The 21,636-nt window shown below is 43.0% G+C and overlaps 1 pseudogene across 1 annotated transcript in view; it reads right to left on the bottom strand.

The window, feature by feature from the left end:
* Nucleotides 1-19,083: 19,083 nt before the first annotated feature.
* The window catches only part of LOC311102977 (protein TALPID3-like), a 120,246-nt pseudogene continuing 117,693 nt past the window's right edge, over nucleotides 19,084-21,636 (bottom strand). Inside the window, exon 16 of the transcript in view lies at nucleotides 19,084-19,170. The product of the transcript in view is annotated as a protein TALPID3-like (transcript). The remainder of the gene's footprint in view (nucleotides 19,171-21,636) is intronic.

The following is a 21,636-nucleotide window of genomic DNA, read 5'->3' as shown; positions in this document are numbered from 1 at the left end:
GTTCATTGCCCTCTGCTGCGCACTGTACCCTACCCATCCACTTTCCTGATCACATTGTAGTTCCCCAGTGTAAGGCGCTAGTAGATTCAGGTGCAGCTGGGAACTTTATGGACAGGGCATTCTCACACAGTCTAGGCATTTCATTGGTTCCCCTATCCATTCCACTCCCCATCAGAGCACTTGACAGTCGACCATTAGGGAAGTTACAGCACCAGTCACCATGGTTACCCACGAGACTCATTGCGAGCAAGTCACTTTTATTATTATTGAGTCTCCTGCTTTCCCTGTGGTATTAGGTATTCCTTGGTTAGCACTCCACAACCCCAACTTCTCATGGCCGCAGAGGGTTCTCATGGGGTGGTCGCGAGAGTGTCAGGGTAGGTGTCTCAGTGTTTTCATTGGTGCAGAAGAAAGACGGCGTCTTCGCCCTTGCATTGATTATCGATCACTGAACAAGGAGACGATACGATTTAGTTATCCTCTCCCCCTCATTCCTTCAGTGATCGAGTCAATGCATGGGGCGCGCTTCTTCACCAAATTAGATCTCCGGAGTGCGTACAACCTGGGGGATGAGTGGAAGACAGCATTCAGCACAACCACGGGGCATTATGAATACCTGGTGATGCCCTACGGTTTGATGATTGCTCCATCTGTCTTCCAGTCCTTTGTGAACGAGGTGTTTCGGGACATGCTTGGTCGCGGTGTAGTGGTCTACATCGATGACATCCTGGTGTATTCCACTACGCGCGCCGAGCATGTGTCCCTGGTTCGCAAAGTGCTGGCCCGACTGTTGGAAAATGACATTGATGACAAGGCAGAAAAGTGTCTCCTTCCTTGGATAACGCATTACCACCTCAGGTGTGGAGATGGAGGGAGATCGCATTTCAGCCGTGCGTAATTGGCCGACTCCAACCACGGTTAAGGAGGTGCAGCGCTTTATTGGCTTTGCCAACTACTATCGGAGGTTAATCCAGGGCTTTGGCAAGGTCGCAGCTCCCATTACATCTCTGTTGAAGGGTGGGCCGTCCCGGCTCCACTGGTCTGCTGAGGCTGACAGGGCCTTCAGTAACCTGAGGGGTCTGTTCACCTCAGCCCCGGTACTGGCCCACCCCGATCCATCATTACCGTTCGTAGTGGAGGTGGATGCGTCCGAGGAAGGGATAGGCGCTGTCCGCTCGGGCACGCCACCCAAGCTCCGCCCCTGTGCCTTCTCCAAAAAGCTCAGCCCGGCGGAGCAGAACTACGACGTTGGTGATCGGGAGCTGTTGGCTGTTGTCTGAGCCCTGACCGTGTGGATGCACTGGCTCGAAGGGGCGAAACACCCTTTCCTCGTCTGGACGGACCACCGTAACCTGGAGTACATCCAGGCAGCGAGGAGGCTGAAACCTCGCCAGGCCAGGTGGGCCCTATTCTTCACCTGGTTTGATTTCACGCTATCATACATCCCGGGTACGAAGAACGTGAAGGCAGACGCACTGTCACGGCTGTATGACACAGAGTAGAGGCCCAGAGACAACACCCCCATACTCCCGGCCTCCTGCATTGCGGCGCCGGTAGAATGGGCGATGGACGCGGATATAGAGCAGGCGTTACGCACAGAGCCATCTCTACCTCAGTGTCCAGCTGGGCTGCAGTATGTGCCTGCTCTTGTCCGTGACCATCTGATCTACTGGTGGCCTACCTTAGCTAAGGACGTGAGGGTGCATGTCTCCTCCTGCTCGGTGTGCACCCAGAGTAAGGCACCTCCCAGCGGTGCCTAGGTTTCCAAAGTCACAACCTTTACAAGTTCCACAACGACCATTGTCTCACCTTAGTATGGATTTCCTTACTGATCTTCCCCTCTCTCAAGGTAACACCACCATCTTGGTTGTTGTGGACCGCTTTTCCAAGGCTGCCGCCTCCTTCCTCTGCCCGGTCTTCCCACGGCCCTGCAGACTGCGGAGGCCCTGTTTACACACGTCTTCCGGCACTACGGGGTACCTGAGGATATAGTGTCTGACCGGGGTCCTCAGTTCACATCTAAGGTCTGGTAGGCGTTCATGGAACGTCTGGGGGTCTCGGTCAGCCTGACCTCTGGTTTCCACCCCGAGTCTAATGGGCAGGTGGAACGGGTAAATCAGGATGTGGGTAGGTTCCTGCAGTCCTACTGCCAGGACCGGCCGGGGGAATAAACTCTGTATTCTGTGATTTACCCTCCTGCGCCTGACTCCTTCAAATCACCTATCACATTTACACAAATCCTTTCCAAAGTCATGAACTCTCTTAGACATGTTTTAAAGTATTGACACCATCTGCAGAAATAGAAAGACAATGCAGCATTATTCTTCTTAGACTAAAACCCTTTTACGTCTACATTGGTCATTAATTCTACTTCAGACATGCTGTCCAGAAAGGGGAAAATAGAGGTCACTCACTTGTAAAGGGGCAATCCGGAATTCAAACAACAATAAAGCGGTCACCCTGCCACTTTTTGGGGGTTCCGATGGGGCATTTGTACATTATATTCTTCAAGAATCAATGCCTATATATCATCAATATAAAAGTTTAAAGGATTTAATGTACCAATCCTAGATTGGCCATTTAAAGATTCAGTTTGAGCTTTCCAGCCAGGCAGGATTTTTTCCTCAACATCCAGATCAAATGTTGGAGTGCTATGATATGAGCCGGCTAATATTCTCAACACATGCATGGTTTCACTCGTTAGGACATGTTGGCAAACAGAGATGTATTCTGCCCTAGTGCCAGGATTTCTGTAGTTTTGGTTGGAGGCCCATACCACAAAATACAAATTTTCCCTTTAAATTCCAAATCTCAAAACTAAACTCTTGAATTGTAATACTATTTTAGATAATGTGCAAATCGTGATTATAGAGAACCTCATTTGATAGCTGAAACTACACGAGTCATTTCCATGAGAACATGTTTAGTGACAGACACATCTGGAGTGTGTGGAGTCAGGCAAGCCACAGTGACAGCCTGGCCCCAGAGGGGTAGATGTGTGAAAACCAGAAATGTCAGATAGTTCTACCTAACCTCCCTCTTCCTTCCTTTTCTCTGACACTAACACATGGAGCCTATAGAACTGCTCATATGAATCTCCAAAAACAAGCAAAGGCTCATTTTGAGAAATGTTGAAATTGATTTCTATGGTAATACAGTGTAGTATTGATTTACATACATAGCACAGAGCATGTTTCACATGAGTAAGCTATGCTCTCATGAAGACGACACAGGAATCAGGTTAATTCACCTTTGTTTATTCTAGAATTTGTATTCTGTAGTTGGTATACTATTTCCAACAGAAACAATTCATTCTGTGTGCTGAAAATTAACAAAAGAGACACAAAAGCCTTCCCAGTCTAATTTAGTATCTGGAACCTTATTGTTCCCTACAGGGAGTAGCATAGCGCTTCAGCAGCACAGACAGATAGACAGACATACAGTTAGACAGACACACACACATACAGTTAGACAGACAGTTAGACAGACAGTTAGACAGACACACACACAGAGTTATGAAAATGTATGCACTCACTAACTGTAAGTCGCTCTGGATAAGAGCGTCTGCTAAATGACTAAAATGTAAAATGTAAGTTAGACAGACAGATACATACAGTTAGACAGACAGTTAGACAGACACACACATACAGTGAGGGAAAAAAGTATTTGACCCCTGCTGATTTTGTACATTTGCCCACTGACAAAGACATGATCAGTCTATAATTTTAATGGTAGGTTTATTTGAACAGTGAGAGACAGAATAACAACAAAAAAATCCAGAAAAACAAATGTAATTTTTTAAATAAAATTGTAGTATTTGACCCCTCTGCAAAACATGACTTAGTACTTGCTGGCAAAACCCTTGTTGGCAATCACAGAGGTCAGACGTTTCTTGTAGTTGGCCACCAGGTTTGTACACATCTCAGGAGGGATTTTGTCCCACTCCTCTTTGCAGATCTTCTCCAAGTCATTAAGGTTTCGAGGCTGACGTTTGACAACTCGAACCTTCAGCTCCCTCCACAGATTTTCTATGGGATTAAGGTCTGGAGACTGGCTAGGCCACTCCAGGACCTTAATGTGCTTCTTCTTGAGCCACTCCTTTGTTGCCTTGGCCGTGTGTTTTGGGTCATTGTCATGCTGAATGAAAATGTAAATGCTGGAATACCCATCCACGACCCATTTTCAATGCCCTGGCTGAGGGAAGGAGGTTCTCACCCAAGATTTGACGGTACATGGCCCCGTCCATCGTCCCTTTGATGCGGTGAAGTTGTCCTGTCCCCTTAGCAGAAAAACACCCCCAAAGCATAATGTTTCCACCTCCATGTTTGACGGTGGGGATGGTGTTCTTGGGGTCATAGGCAGCATTCCTCCTCCTCCACACACGGCGAGTTGAGTTGATGCCAAAGAGCTTGATTTTGGTCTCATCTGACCACAACACTTTCACCCAGTTCTCCTCTGAATCATTCAGATGTTCATTGGCAAACTTCAGACGGGCATGTACAGTGGGGAGAACAAGTATTTGATACACTGCCGATTTTGCAGGTTTTCCTACTTACAAAGCATGTAGAGGTCTGTAATTTTTATCATAGGTACACTTCAACTGTGAGAGGCGGAATCTAAAACAAAAATCCAGAATATCACATTGTATGATTTTTAAGTAATTAATTTGCATTTTATTGCATGACATAAGTATTTGATCACCTACCAACCAGTAAGAATTCCGGGTCTCACAGACCTGTTAGTTTTTCTTTAAGAAGCCCTCCTGTTCTCCACTCATTACCTGTATTAACTGCACCTGTTTGAACTCATTACCTGTATAAAAGACACCTGTCCACACACTCAATCAAACAGACTCCAACCTCTCCACAATGGCCAAGACCAGAGAACTGTGTAAGGACATCAGGGATAAAATTGTAGACCTGCACAAGGTTGCGATGGGCTGCAGGACAATAGGCAAGCAGCTTGGTGAGAAGGCAACAACTGTTGGCGCAATTATTAGAAAATGGAAGAAATTCAAGATGACGGTCAATCACACTTGGTCTGGGGCTCCATGCAAGATCTCACCTCGTGGGGCATCAATGATCACGAGGAAGGTGAGGGATCAGCCCAGAACTACACGGCAGGACCTGGTCAATGACCTGAAGAGAGCTGGGACCACAGTCTCAAAGAAAACCATTAGTAACACACTACGCCGTCATGGATTAAAATCCTGCAGCGCACGCAAGGTCCCCCTGCTCAAGCCAGCGCATGTCCAAGCCTGTCTGAAGTTTGCCAATGACCATCTGGATGATCCAGAGGAGGAATGGGAGAAGGTCATGTGGTCTGATGAGACAAAAATAGAGCTTTTTGGTCTAAACTCCACTCGCCGTGTTTGGAGGAAGAAGAAGGATGAGTACAACCCCAAGAACACCATCCCAACCGTGAAGCATGGAGGTGGAAAACATAATTCTTTGGGGATGCTTTTCTGTAAAGGGGACAGGACGACTGCACCGTATTGAGGGGAGGATGGATGGGGCCATGTATCGCGAGATTTTGGCCAACAACCTCCTTCCCTCAGTAAGAGCATTGAAGATGGGTCGTGGCTGGGTCTTCCAGCATGACAACGACCCGAACCACACAGCCAGGGAAACTAAGGAGTGGCTCCGTAAGAAGCATCTCAAGGTCCTGGAGTGGCCTAGCCAGTCTCCAGACCTGAACCCAATAGAAAATCTTTGGAGGGAGCTGAAAGTCTGTATTGCCCAGCGACAGCCCCGAAACCTGAAGGATCTGGAGAAGGTCTGTATGGAGGAATGGGCCAAAATCCCTGCTGCAGTGTGTGCAAACCTGGTCAAGACCTACAGGAAACGTATGATCTCTGTAATTGCAAACAAAGGTTTCTGTACCAAATATTAAGTTCTGCTTTTCTGATGTATCAAATACTTATGTCATGCAATAAAATGCAAATTCAGTACTTAAAAATCATACAATGTGATTTTCTGGATTTTTTTCTCTCACAGTTGAAGTGTACCTATGATAAACATTACAGACCTCTACATGCTTTGTAAGTAGGAAAACCTGCAAAGTCGGCAGTGTATCAAATACTTGTTCTCCCCACTGTATATGTGCTTTCTTGAGCAGGGGGACCTTGCGGGCGCTGCAGGATTTCAGTCCTTCACGGCGTAGTGTGTTACCAATTGTTTTCTTGGTGACTATGGTCCCAGCTGCCTTGAGATCATTGACAAGATCCTCCCGTGTAGTTCTTGGCTGATTCCTCACCGTTCTCATGATCATTGCAACTCCACGAGGGGAGATCTTGCATGGAGCCCCAGGCCGAGGGAGATGGACAGTTATTTTGTGTTTCTTCCATTTCCGAATAATCGCATCAACTGTTGTCACCTTCTCACCAAGCTGCTTGGCGATGGTCTTGTAGCCCATTCCAGCCTTGTGTAGGTCTACAATCTTGTCCCTGAAATCCTTGGAGAGCTCTTTGGTCTTGGCCATGGTGGAGAGTTTGGAATCTGATTGATTGCTTCTGTGGACAGGTGTCTTTTATACAGGTAACAAGCTGAGATTAGGAGCACTCCCTTTAAGAGTGTGCTCCTAATCTCAGCTCGTTACCTGTATAAAAGACACCTGGGAGCCAGAAATCTTTCTGATTGAGAGGGGGTCAAATACTTATTTCCCTCATTAAAATGCAAATCAATTTATAACATTTTTTACATGCATTTTTCTGGATTTTTTTGTTGTTATTCTGTCTCTCACTGTTCAAATAAACCTACCATTAAAATTATAGACTGATCATTTCTTTGTCAGTGGGCAAACGTACAAAATCAGCAGGGGATCAAATACTTTTTTCCCTCACTGTACAGTTAGACATACACACAAACAGACAGACAGACACATTGCCTGAGGATGCCGATTATCCAGTCAGGAGCAACTAGTAGGCAGAATCGTATTCATTTTCTATACTGAACAAAAATATAAACACAACATGTAAAGTGTTGGTCCCATGTTTCATGAGCTGAAATAAAAGATCCCAGAAATGTTCCATATGCACACAAAGCTTATTTCTCTCAAATTTCGTACACACATTTTTATTTACATCCCTGTTAGTGAGCATTTCTCCTTTGCCAAGATAATCCATCCACCTGACAGGTGTGCCATATCAAGACGCTGATTAAACAGCATGGTTTTTACACAGGTGTACCTTGTGCTGGTGACAAAAGGCCAGTCTAAAATGTGCAGTTTTGTTACACAACACAATGCCACAGATGTCTCAAGTTTTGAAGGAGCGTGCAATTGGCATGCTGACTGCAGGAATGTCCACCAGAGTTGTTGCCAGAGAATGTAATGTTAATTTATCTACCATAAGCCACCTCCAACGTCGTTTTAGGGAATTTGGCAGTACGTCCAACCGGCCTCACAACCGCAGGCCACATGTAACCACGCCAGCCCAGGACCTCCACTTCTGGCTTCTTCACCTGCAGGATAATATGAGACCAGCCACCTGGGCAGCTGATGAAACTGATTAGTATTTCTGTCTGTTGTGGGGAAAAACTCAGTCTGATTGGTTGGGCCTGGCTCCCAAATGGGTGGGCATATGCCCTCCCAGGCCCACCTATGGATGCACCCCTGCCCAGTCGTGAAATGTTCAGTATATATTTACTTGATACAGCTTACTCCAGTGCCTCTGTCCTGAGTCTCAGTTCTACTTAATTTGTTTTACATCCTTGCATTATTCACCCTGTCTCACTGCCTCTGCTCTCCTTTGGTTTTCCTACGCTCCACCTGTGAATATCCCCAGACACACAGCAATGTCAGTCTGCTAAATAAGTCATCAGGACTATATGGGACCGTGCTCAAACCACTGCCCTTCACTCAGATATACACAGTATATAGGCCTATACGGTTTATCACTCTATACACTGTAATAATGTCTGTCTATGTCTTTAATTAATACATTTACTGTATTCACAGGTTGACATTCAAAATTAAAATGACAATGGGATTTCACAAATTACTCCAGTAAATTGTAGATATCCATAACAAATAACTACTGTACTTTGCTGGTAAATGTTTTTTTTGTTTTGTTTTGTGAACCCTAGACACTTACAGCCTACGCGTTGCTACACAATTTTGGGCCCCTGATCTGTACAAATAGAAGGCTCTTTGTATGTGTACTGTGGATAGCCAATGTCCTGGAGTCTACAGCTGCAGAAAACAGCTGCCTGTAACATGGTTGGGTTGGACTGAACATAGACAGGGGGCAGTGGGGGAGGACATGAGGGGCTTGACTGTTGTCTTGCTTCCCTCCCGTCCTTTCCTCTCAGCTGGTCTTCCGTTTTCTCCGTCTTCCTGACAAAAAGATTCCTGTCTTCCAGAAAAAAGGGTAAGACGATTGATCGCTTACTTCCACGCATGTGGACACAACTGCTCCCTCTGTGACAGTGTGACGTCACAAGGAAGCTAATCACCACTAGACCGGAACATCCAGACACTGGTGTTGTCTTACAGTTAGAAACACCATGGACAAATATCTAGATAAATCGCTCATTGACAGACATGATGTCTTTCTCTCACCAGGATCCAGGAACCGTGAGCCTTTTTATTACAATTACAACATTGACACATTGAATACATAACAGTCAGATACATCTGCACCGTCACACGTTAGCTTACACGAATTTCCGGTGCTTGTCCCTTTCTTGTTGTTCTGTATATAAAATGTAAAACAATATAGTTCTACCAATGTACTGTAGATGTAATTCAATCCACAAAGCGAGGTGAACTGAATGTGTGAAATCTCCTGTAGACTGGCTTGTTAAAATCAATGTTGCTATTTGCATGGTCAGTCAGATGTCTGTTGTTCCCTGTTGGCTGGCTTGTTAAAATCAATGCTTGCTATTTGCATGGTTCAGTCAGATGTCTGTTGTTCCCTTTTGGTTTGCAGAATCTCCTGTTGGAATTTATTTGAATACAATTATGCCTTTCACACCCCAAGGAGCTTGATTGTTGACAATATGCCAGGCAGCCAGGACGATATTTGTACTCAACTCTACATAACAATCAGACATACTGTATCTACATAGCCATGACAACTGGCTTGAAATATCGAGCTAAGCTCTGAGGGCTGCAGTATCTAGTGAGAAATTAAAAGGTGCGGCCAGGATTCTTAATCTCATCCATCCATCAATCACTCTCTCACAGGTGGTAGAAGGTGAGGTGGAGATGTTCTGATCTGACACCCTTCATGTTCAATCTAACAGCTGCCACACACACACGCACACACACACACACACACACACACCTCATCATTTATCTCAGACTGGGAGAGAAAACAGTGTAAAGTAATGAGCTCATTGGAATGCAGTTTTTCTTGCGATGGAAACAGAAAACAATTGACACCGTAAGAGTAAAATGCAATCACTGGCGTATAGAATTCCATGTATCATTGACCAGCAAGGGTAATGTGGCTGACTAGGACAGACACCGAGCCTGTCAGTGATGCGGCTCTGGACCCAATACACTTACTATGGCCCTCCTGCTAGGTTTATCCCCATTAAAACACAGCATAGACAAATAACAAGGCTCCTCCTACACACCAACTGAACTCATTGGCATGACAATGAATGACCATAGGACAGCAAGATAGCACAAACAGATCTGGAACCAGGCTACATTTTATTTACCCTTATTTTAGATGTTCATTGGCAGTCCAAACATTGAAGTCTCTAACCCTGACATGAACCACTGGCTTGCATCCCAATTGGCCCCCTTTTCTCTAGTGCACAGCTTTTGACCAGGGCCCATAGGGGTTTGGTCAAAAGTAATGCACTATATAAGGAATAGGGTGCCATTTGGGACACAAGCCCAGGATTCTACCTAATAGAGTCCATCACTTTAGAGGAAACTAAAGCTGTTGCTTGAGTCCAAACAAACTCCTCAGGATCTAAATAATCTCATTAGTAGATTCTTTTAACTAACTGGCTCACTGAAGCTAACTGACTGACTGTCTGACTGACTGGAGCAGGCAGGGGGATAGATAGAGAAGTACAGCGGTTGCATCCAAAATGACACCTTATTCCCTTTATAGTGCACTACTTTTGACCAGGGCCCAAAGGGCTATGGTTAAAATAAGAGCACTATGTAGGGAATAGGGTGCCATTTGGGACCTACAATCAAGTCCTTCTTCCACATGATTAATTAAAGGAAAAGGCTAATTTGATATGCAGATTTAATTGCCATTTTGAGAGGCATCAGGGATCCTTTGGAAAGAGTTGACAATTTTGAAATGAGAGGTTGTATGTTTAAACAAAGACTACAAATACAGTCGTTCATGTCTGATGGTCTCCATCAATGCAATCTGACATTAGAATGCAACTTCAGAGTTCCTTTAATAAAATACAGAAACAGAGACATACTCTAAATGGAGAAATGTGGGTTCAAACAATGATCATCAACATTGTGAAAGCCATGATTAACATGACTATAGCTTTAACTGAGCCAGTAGAGTAGTGTCTTGCTGTGTGGTCTACTGTGCTCAGAGGAAGCAACAGTGGAGTTAACATTTTCAGATGAGGCACTCATTCATTCATGTAACCCAAATTAAAGTGTTATAAACATGAATGACAATATTTGAGATTGAGAATGTTGCAGTGTTGTACAACAACAGCCAACACACTCACACAAACAAACACACAAATAAACGGGTGGCGTCTTCAGGAGGATAAACACTAGTCAACAGTACTTAGTGTTTTCCAAGTCATCATAACAACATCTTCAAACTAAATACATGCTCTGCTCTATTCCACCCCAAGTATGAATCATTCATGTCCTACTGCAGAAATCAAACCTTCATTTTAGCCCATTTAACACACTCTCGGCCTCACAGTGGAAGCCTTAGGTTAAAATGGAATGTGATTAAAATGCTTAAAAGTTTCAAAACACTCCCAAATGTACAAGCCTCTGCTCGGCCTCCGACCGCAAGGCACTACAGAGGGTAGTGCGTACGGCCCAGTACATCACTGGGGCCAAGCTTCCTGCCATCCAGGACCTCTATACCAGGCGGTGTCAGAGGAAGGCCCTCAAAATTGTCAAAGACTCCAGACACCCTAGTCATAGACTGTTCTCTATGCTACCGCACGGCAAGCGGTACCAGAGCGCCAAGTCTAGGTCCAAAAGGCTTCTCAACAGCTTCTACCCCCAAGCCATAAGACTCCTGAACAGCTAATCATGGCTACCCGGACTATTTGCACCCCAACCCCATCTTTTTACGCTGCTGCTACTCTGTTAATTATTTATGCATAGTCACTTTAACTCTACCCACATGTACATATTACCTCAACTAGCCGGTGCCCCCGCACATTGACTCTGCACCGGTACCCCCCTGTATATAGCCTCCCTAATGTTATTTGATTTTACTTCTGCTCTTTTCTTCTCAACACTTTTTTATTGTTGTTGTTTTTATTTTACTTTTTTATTAAGAAATAAATGCATTGTTGGTTAAGGGCTGTAAGTAAGCATTTCACGGTAATGTCTACACCTGTTGTATTCGGCGCATGTGGCAATTCAAATTTGATTTGATTTGATATAACTGCAATTTCGAAGTTCCTGCGGGGTAAAATAAAGTTTTTTAAGTCTAAGTCTAAAGGGCCACACACATCACACCGAATGGGGATCTCCTGCTGACATTTCTGCGCAATTCTACATGTAAAATTGGTTTGCAAGTACTCTCTCGGCAGCTAAACGCTATTGCTGTGTTCCAGCCATAACTGAATGCAAATACAGAATCTACGGTATCTCCATAAGGATGTCGGTGTCTTTGTCCTACATGGCACCCTGTTCCTACATAGTCACTACACTATATAGAGAAGAGGGGGCCATTTGTGATGCAAGCCAGTGGTTCATGTCAGGGTTAGAAACCTCCACATTTGGACTGCCAATGAACATCTAAAATAAGGGTAAATAACCTGTAGCCTGGTTCCAGATATGTTTGTGCTGTCTTGCTGTCCTATGGTCATTCATTGTCATGCCAAGGAGTTCAATTGGCGAGACACGCCAACAGATCTGGGACCAGGCTGGATTTGCTGTAGGGTTGTGGATAAAAAGAAGTGGTGTCTTGTCCCTCACTACAGTTCACTCTGGTCCCTGACTGTGAGAGGAGAGCGGTCAATCTCACGCTCGATTTCCCTCCCCTCACATCAGTCTTTGATAAATAGCTGGGCTGGCGGAGAGAGAGCTGGAGGCGCTGGGGTGGGGGTGGGGAGTGAATGACCCTCAACCTCTGGCCTTTACTAAACAGTTACAGAGTTTCTGTGATTTAAGGCCAGCTCAGAGATTAGCTGTAGTTTGATAGCTTCCCGTGGACAGTCCCAGCTAGTTACACACAATCTGAGGTCATCGTACTGTAGTGTAGGAAGTGTTACTGTTGGGCAGGAACTTCTGTCATGGTCCCAAATGGACTGAAAGACCCAGTCTGTAATGGGAGCAGGTTTCAAAAGACCATTCCCATCCCAAAAAACTGTTCCAGAAATGTAGGATGAATTTGCCCTTTAAATGCTGAAATCAATTGACATGTTACATAAACACAATTGACCATTTAAAAGAAGATACAAGGCAGGGGGAGAGAGAGAGAGAGAGAGAGAGAGAGAGAGAGAGAGAGAGAGAGAGAGAGAGAGAGAGAGAGAGAGAGAGAGAGAGAGAGAGAGAGAGAGAGAGAGAGAGAGAGAGAGAGAGAGAGAGAGAGAGAGAGAGGACAGTTTCCTGCTCAGTGTCATGCCAGACCATCTGTCCTCTTGTCTTTAATCTCATTTCCTCCTCTTTATCATCTTTATCATCGTAACTTATCACTACAGCATGGCCAGACATGCTGGTGGTGCTGAGCCCCAGACTGACAGAGACCTCCTCCTTCTCCGGTGGTGCTGAGCCCCAGACTGACAGAGACCTCCTCCTCCTCCTCTTCCGGGCCGGTGAATGGTAGCCGGACGGCCACCACTCTGGAGCCCTGCTGGGCCTGCTCCCCTGGAACACAAACACACATCACTCATTAAATCAATTATTCTGCCGGCCTGACCAGCGTAGACTAGTAGCAACGGTCATCGAAATTGTTAAAAGGTTTTAAAAGCAATTCTACTAAATGCAACAGTTGGACAATGGATGAAGATACTCAAAACGTTTTGAATGTTTATAATCCATCAGATATTGACTTAATTATAATAATAATAATATGCCATTTAGCAGACGCTTTTATCCAAAGCGACTTACAGTCATGTGTGCATACATTTTTACGTATGGGTGGTCCCGGGGATCGAACCCACTACCCTGGCGTTTCAAGCGCCATGCTCTACCAATTGAGCTACAATTATAGCACATTAAACATTTTACTGGCACAGATAATGAATGGAGTTCAGGGATTTTTTGATTTATTGTAAAATTTCACAATTGTATTCTTAGAATGCCCTCATACCTGTATCAGCCAGGTCACCCGTGATACAAGTCAGTATTCGACGCCCATCCATGTCTGAGGACGTCGGGAGATGACATGGAAACCGGCCACTAGGGGCAACAGTGAGCGTTGTTACCTTCAAGTGGGTCTCGGGTTTGCTATGGCATTGTGAACAGGGATGGCGGATGGGCCTAAGCACCTGCCTCTGATTCCAAAGGTTGCAAGTTTGAATCCAGCGCTATAATGTTTTTTTAAAGATTTTTTTAAGCCTACCCCAAACCTTAACCTTAAACACTTCGAAATTTGGAACTTAGAAATTTGACATTTGATAAACATGGATGAACGTCTAATTCTGACTTGAGACTGTGAGAGCTAGTTGACCTGTGTACACATTTTCTTATTTTATTAGGTATTTTTTTTATATTTTGTGTTAAAATGAAGAAAATTATATGTGCTTCATTTGCATACATACACACACTGGCTGTATTTGCATATATTAATAAATTAACATAAAGGAGTGGAACAGGAATGCAACCACCAAACACTTGCTCTGTCTACCCTACCTGCGCTGTCTAGACTGCCTCATTAATTACTGTTGTCACGTTCTCTTGCATAATTCAACAAGTGTGTCAATAGCAGGATACCCTCGGATTAAAATTCTAAATGTTCTGACAGACAGCACTGACTGGAGCCAAGGAAGAGGTTCATTTCTTAGTTTCTCTGAAGGTTAGTCAAAAATACTTTTTGAGATGTTGATTCTGTCTGCCACTAACCCATTCATAGAATGTCTGGATTTGTGAAGTATGAACTGTGTGGCTCAGTCGGTAGACCATGACGCTTGCAATGTCAGGATCATGGGTCGGTTCCCACTGTGGCCACCCATGAGAAAATGTATTAATTTACGCATGACTAAGTCACTTTGGTTAAAAGTGTCTGGTAAATGGCATGTATTATTATTATTATTATAACATCCAAGGACCCCATGTTATTACGATATCTAAAGGAATATATTCCTAACCAAGAGCTCTCTTACATGGCTACTCCACTTAGATCAAATACAGCCACATCACAGTTAGCCTGCATCTGCTAAATACATACAGTACATTATGAGGTTTTGCCTTGACATTCAAGTTCTTATAGTAGACTTAAGACTACACAGTAAATTTTGAAGTGTTAAAGTAACACTTAAAGAGTTAAATTTAACACTATTTCTGAGTGTATATGGTCCCACCCTGAAATAGTGTTAATTTGACTCTTTTCATAGTGTTAACATTTTAGAGTTAAATTAACTCTAAATAGAGTAAAAATTTAACACTCGCTTACACTGAATAGTGTTATTTTAATTTTACACTAAAGGTTAAATAACACTGGAGAGTGTAAATATTACCCTTGGAAGAGTTAATCATTTACTCTTCTAAAATAACAAATCAACTCTGATTGAGTTTGATTCCAGTCCAGTTTAACACTGCATGGAGTTGACACTCAAGGTTAAAATAACTCTGATAAGTGTTGATGTTACACACTATTGTGTTGATAATTGACTATCTTGCAGTGAAAAACAAGCTCAAATAGAGTCAAATTCTAACACCGTATAGTGTCACGGAAATAAATCTCAGCAGTATTCATTTTACACTTTTTTAGTGTCAAATTACACCAAATACTCCATTAAGTGAGTAAAAATCACAACTTACCACAAAATAATGCATTTCAAATTTTTATTAACAGCTCAACTATGTCAGGCTAAAATATATTAAGAATACAAATCCCTTTTTAAAACATTGACCTTAGGTTTCCATAAAATGGCAATAGGGAACAACATACAAGGAGGAATCTGTCGTTCCATACTTCATTTGAACATCAAAAGGTTTAAAGTAACACAGTTCAGTAATGTTGATCACCTTTTGAACCCTGTCTGGATGCATCCTGACCTTAAAGGCATAGTAATGGTAATCAAAACACACTGTTTCCATCAGTTTTCCACAGAGCAATACACAGTCATCTTTCACAGCAATAATTTTGATTTTACAAAATACAGGCATCTCAAATGCTACCTCAGTACAGATAATGAAGTCACGGCGGTACTCTGTACCATGATGTTTGATCCACTTGGCAGAAAACACACTGGTAGACAATACAGACCCAAATTTTAAAGCAATCTCGGGACCTTCTTTGAGCTCACTAAGTGTTACCATCTTCCCCGAACCTAAAGTTAATCTTTCCTTGCTAAAGGACTCTCGATACATTGCCATACAACTTTGGTGCTTTTTGGCTAATGTTTTTGTTACATTTTTAAAGCTTTTTAATTGCTTCTTAAAAAAATTATGTTTAGCTTCATAACGCATGCACCACATGTGCAGAACTGGGCCGATGTTTTTTATATTACGAGGGTAATGAATCATGAAGTGATGCTTTGGTAAGAGATTGATTGCAGGAAACAACTGCTTGAAGAGCTGATGATGATCAATGATTAAATGTTTGAGGTAAATGGTCATGCCTTCTGTAAGGACTGGGGAAAATACAATGTTAACAATGTGTAGAAGCAAAAGTAGAAGATGCCAGTGCTGGTCATCTGACTGTATTAAATCACCAAATAGCAAAGGCATATTACGTAATAAGCACCAAGACTGTATAGCATTCAACCCCAAATCATTACTTCCATCAAACAACTTTACTCTAGGTGGACGGTTTCGCTGCTGATTGTATCCATAGTCAAAAGCATGTATTCTACCAGCCAGTTGTTCAGCATTTAGGAAGTTTTCCTTAATGTACTGCAGGACAAGTTTGACTTCAAACTGAGCAACTCCTTCTAAAATATCGTGCATTATATCTACAGAAAAATTGTTGGCTGTATTAAAATACTGTAGTGAATTCAGCAGACAAATGCGTTTGACACCATAGATATGAGGTAGTGTAGGATCTGTTTGTAAAGTTTGACAGTGCAGTTTGTGCATCTCGATAGTTCGTAGTACAACTTTTGGATCATCTTCACAGAACACAGTTTGAAAACAATCTTTCTCAAGGAGACAGAAACGACAACAATACCTTGCCCCAAATGACTCCACAAAGCCAAATAAACCATGCAACCCAAGATTATCACCAGTGACCTGAACTATGGTACCGTGAATCACATCTTTCAATCTGGGAACTTTAAGTCCCTCTGTCTCGAGTACTTTAAGATCACTGACAAGTGGCTCAAGTATCAAATTAAAACCATAACGCTTGATGTCCTGCGCATGGAAAAGAGCACCCAAATGAATATTTATCAATGATGAATTAAAGATTGGGGGAAAATTCCTTAATGTAAAGTATATAGCACCTAATTTGTGTATACCCTTTTTAGACCCCAAGGGGTTTGCTGTTTCAAAGTCGTCATAAAATAGCTGGATCTGTATGGCATCTTTTTCTATAGAGAATAAGGGACTTTTTTTAAAATAGGCGGCATCTCTCAAGTCTGCATACACACCTTCCTTGGGCATGTGCCTGGGCTTGAACATGTCTGCAAGTTCTGGGTTTTGAAAAATGGCCTTTAGTGTTTCTAAAATAGGAATATATGCAAACTTGTCAGTTACAACGACCTGATCGTATGTCCCAGTTGTTTTGTTTCTTCTGCTGTCAAATCTTGTGCCAAGCACCTTTTCAACAGGTTCTACGATTCCCCATTTCTCTTTGAAGTGTTTATTTCGTTTAGCTTCTGAATTTAAGGGTGTGAAAGGGTTTTCCAACTTTTGCAAAGATTGTTCTATTCTGTTCTTATTTTCAGTTTCCTGTGGAGATAAGCACTGCAAAGCTGCATCTGTAGCTTGACTTTGAATCTCAAAAAACACTTCTTCCATGGAGGAAACAAAACTATTTACAGTAGATTGACTTAATCCAGCTGCTTTTAGTTGTGCAACAGCAGAGGCACACATATCTAGAGTGCTCCTGTTGGACTTTTTCAACAGAGTAGATGTGGCTACCTCGTGTTCATTAACTGTCCGTGACGTTGTAGCTGTCTCCTCTACATTAGTGGTCACTGCCTCTCCAATGCTGCTTAAATAAACATCAGGGTCAACCTGTTGGTCAATATACTCAGTGTGTTTTGTGTTTAAATGTTTCCTAAAACCAGAAAACGTACCAAACGCACAGCCACATCCAGTCTGAGCACATTTAAGCCGGAGATTTTTTCCAGGCAAGTAACCGTGAACTAATCGTAAATGCCTAACAAGCATATTTGAACTCGATAACTCAGCCTGACAAACAAAACACTTCATGTTCGAGGAGAAACTTCAAGCACAAATGAAGTAACCTCGCCCTGATTTCAGCAACACGAGGGCTCTCTTTGACCTTGCCAGCATCGATGCTGTACACTGTAGTTTGGATGAAAGTGTACATGTTGTGGAGCATGGTGTTGTAGGATGTGCCAAACACAAAATGTGCCTTAAATAGTTCGTCAAAAGCAACAAGAGAAGAGGTTGACCTGCAAGGTATGGCATTCTTGTCGATAATGATGAAGAACTGGTGGATTGCATTCTTCTTAACTCCAACAGCTAGGAGATAGGGCTGAGCGCTAGTAGTGATGGCATCGAGATGCTCTTGAATGTTTGTTCCGGTCTGCGAAGACAAATGAGGGAAAACTGTAGTTAATGGCCAAGTAGTTGTAGAATATGCAGAAAGAGCCAATACACTACTCTTATTGAATATGAATATTGAATGAATACTTGTAGCCTAATATTAGGTGTTCATACCACAAATTAGAAAAAATACAAACCTTCTTGAATACCACAAGATGTTTCTCTGCTTGGGATGCGGAAACCTTTCCTGGTCTCTTCCGACCCTGAGCGGAGGGTGGAATCAGGTGTATAAGCAGTAAAACCGATGACAGATCACTGTCCCAACCTGTAACAACACAAGTTCAATGTTAACACACTTCAGTTACGTTGTTTTCTTTACAAAAGACCCCCCAGACAGACAGCAGTTCTACATCACAAGAAGTTCTCTAACTAAAACATCCACAGGGCTGAGTCAAATCTCAAAAGTTTTGTTCAATATACTGCTACAGAACGTACTCGTAAATCTTTCACAGATCCAGCTTCTTAGTATTATGTTGATATTTAAATGTTTACACATAATGTTGATATTGCAATACAACACAAAAGGTAGGCTTACAAGCATCTTACCAAAGTCAACATCCAATTCAGTGCCATCCTCAGGAGGATCAGCTGCCAGCAAGAGTTCTTCAAGCTCACTTGTGGATGGAAGCTTTCTGCATTGTTTGATGATCTTTTTCTTGAACGTGACCGGCCACCTTTCCAGAAGCTTGCTTGAGGTATCCTCTCCGAACATTAGAACAAAATCCTGTTCAACCTGGAGTGGGGTGGTGTTGGTGACAATTTCAGTTATTTGACAGCCAATCAAATTGTATTGCGTGCTAGTTTAGCTAGCTAGTATCACTACAATGTCTTACAAAACAATTCACTTGTCATAGTATTTTCAAAATAACATAATTACCAAGCTTTTGACGTCTTTAAAACGTGGAAACTCAGACAGTATGTTGCTTGACTGCTGGGGGTCGAGGATCATTTTGCGGCGATACACAAACGTCAGTTCCATTTTCTTCTTGATTGTGTCTGCATCAGCAGAATGTTTCATCAGTGAGATTGCTTTGTTGCACTCATCATCAGTCAGGGCAGTCTCTGGAACAAACTGGGATTCTCGTCTGACAGTCGGTCCTCCAGACATGTCTTCACCAGTTGATCCTTTGGCTGATTCTACACAACACGGGAAAATTTCAATCATGTCAAAAGTTTTAGTAGCCTGGCTAACTTTTAAAGGAAGTACTCCACTGTAAAATATACTTTTTGAGCTGTAAACTAAATGATATGAATGATATGTTTGATGCTAGGGAGTGTGGCAAGCTGGTTTAGCCAAGGCCAAATGGGAAGAAGGCCAAATTACAGGTGTTGGCCATCTGAGGGGCAGAGGACAGCAAAGGGGGGGGGTGGTTACATGATATATATGAATGTATATGGAGCGTGATAAAAAGGTGACCTTGAAATTGTGGCGTTAATGGCGACGCAAGGAAAAAATTTGGGTGCACCTACATTTTGTGCTGGTGCACCTAAATAAAAAAGTTAGGCGCACAAGTGCAACCAAGACAAAAAGTTAGTGTGGAGCCCTGCATCAATGCTGGTGTTAATATTGACATTATTTCTTCACAATTTATTAAATCTGCAGTTTGTGGGTTGAAAAATGTTAATGTCTACCCGCCGTTAACATAATAAATCCATGCCACCCGCACATAGTTAGCCAGTCAAGCTAACGTAGCTAACTGTAGCTAGTTTAGCCAACTCCCCTTAGTCTTTGCTATGTTCCTGTAATATCTGAACGTTAACAAGAAGTACACAATCCCCCCTCCACGTTGTATTAACATAACTTACAATAAATCGGGCTGACATTGTCTAGTTTGAACGTTATGTTCGTCAGTTAATGTTAATTAACGTTAGCTTAATACTGCTGGCACATGGACTGGACAGAAGTCAGTCACAACATGTTAACGTTAGCCTTTTTAAAATTCGACATTTTAAGACCTAAAACCAACTAGAGTGCACTGTTAGCAACGATATAAAGTAATTCTTAAATGCTGCTTCTGTTAAAATGACAAATAATGTGTGTATAGTCGCTTAGGATAAACTTACCGCAGTCATTCCACATGAAGAAAATGGCGCCGTGAAAATGTGTGGTCCGTTTGAGACGAGTCGTAGGTGGGCGGAGCTTTCCAGAGTACTTCTGACACTGCGTTTTTTAACACCGTACTTTAACACCAACACTGGGCGGTATCTTACTCCAACTGTTGTAGTAATAACTCTGTAAGAGTCAATGTACTTTGACACTGCATATTTAACACTATGGAATTTACTGTGTAGTTGACATGAGACTCTTAACATTTATAAAAGCCTTAGATGGGTAAGGAGGAAACTGCTGAACAAGAGTCTTATAGACCCTACTACTAATTGCCCTAACGGGGAAAAATAAAGTTGTATTGATTAGTATGGAGACTTTCACAGTCTAGATAAGCATAAACTTTTGCTCAAAGGAAGAAGAAAACACCATGGATGCATCTTAAATGGCACCCTATTCCCTATATAGTGCACCACTTACCCAATGGGCCCTGGTCAAAAGTAGTGCACTATAAAGGGAATAGGGTGCCATTTGAAAGACACTGTATATCACATGACAGCGAGGTTCCAGTTCAGTTCCTGGCCTCTGCAATATGGACACACAGATTGATTGTGTTCTGCAACTCAGGGCTGGAAATTCACATGGTAGAGGCAGGCCACAGTGGCCCTCAGGCTTATTAGATACCCCCTCTGACTATTTATTTTAGTTTAAAAAGAGAAAGAACGTTACTAATATTGGTGGACTTACTTGGCCTAACTAAAATATAGGTGTATAGGCTAATTAATTTCACATTACAGAATATACCACAAAATCATTACCAAATATCTTTCTTATTTGAATGAGGTTCTTACTTTACTAAAGTTTAAACTCAATCTGTCCCTGGAGTGGCTTGAACCTTAAATGCATCGAAAGGTCAAGCACAGTCAATCAATATGGTGACAGTACTACCTATGTACCCAGCCTGACCGCGCAGGCAAGCTAAGACGGAAAACAGCAGCCTGGCGATCTGAAAGACTTCACTGTTTTTAGACATGGTGGGTCTCGTGGGACGAAAACCCTCCAAGGCCTAGATTCTCGTATTGACAGTGTATTTGCAAAACAACATTTGAAGGGCCCGAACACAAGGATGTCTGTCTCTGCTGAGCAGATGGACCAAAGTTCAGGCAGCTTTCAGTTTCTCCGTGTGTGTGAGAGAGAGAGAGAGAGAGAGAGAGAGAGAGAGAGAGAGAGAGAGAGAGAGAGAGAGAGAGAGAGAGAGAGAGAGAGAGAGAGAGAGAGAGAGAGAGAGAGAGAGATGCTGAGAAGGAGAGAGAGAGAGAGATGCTGAGAAGGAGAGAGAGAGCAGAGAGATGCTGAGAAGGAGAGAGAGAGCGAGAGAGATGCTGAGAAAGGAGAGAGAGAGAGCGAGAGAGATGCTGAGAAGGAGAGAGAGAGAGAGAGAGAGGAGAGAGAGAGAGAGAGAGAGAGAGAGCGAAGAGAGAGAGAGAGAGAGAGAGAGAGAGAGAGAGAGAGAGAGAGAGAGAGAGAGAGAGAGAGAGAGAGAGAGAGAGAGCGAG

This window comes from Coregonus lavaretus (genome assembly GCF_964263955.1).
Source record: "Coregonus lavaretus genome assembly, chromosome: 27".
NCBI lineage: Eukaryota > Metazoa > Chordata > Actinopteri > Salmoniformes > Salmonidae > Coregonus > Coregonus lavaretus.
The sequence above is the reverse complement of the archived record's forward strand: the minus strand, read 5'-3'. Positions and strand labels throughout refer to the sequence as shown.